The sequence below is a fragment of the Eimeria mitis genome, genomic scaffold (genome assembly GCF_000499745.2).
Source record: "Eimeria mitis Houghton genomic scaffold, Emh_scaff377, whole genome shotgun sequence".
Taxonomy (NCBI): Eukaryota; Apicomplexa; class Conoidasida; order Eucoccidiorida; family Eimeriidae; genus Eimeria; species Eimeria mitis.
In genome coordinates this window covers 20,368-20,601 of record NW_013572108.1, presented here as the reverse complement: position 1 = coordinate 20,601, position 234 = coordinate 20,368, and positions in this window count along the sequence as shown.

Here is a 234-nt window from a genome sequence, read left to right as displayed (position 1 = left end):
TTTTTTTTTTTTTTTTTTTTTTTTTTTTTTTATTTTATTTTATTTTATTTTTGTTTTATTTTACTTTATTTTGTGTTGTTTTATTTTTATTTATTTTGTTTATTTTGTTTTTTTGTTTGCTTGTTTGTTTGTTTTGTTTTTTGTTTTTTGTTGTTTCGTTTTTTTTATTTTACTATTTACTTTCCTCTTTTATTAATCTATTTATTTATTTATTTATTTATTTATTTATTTATA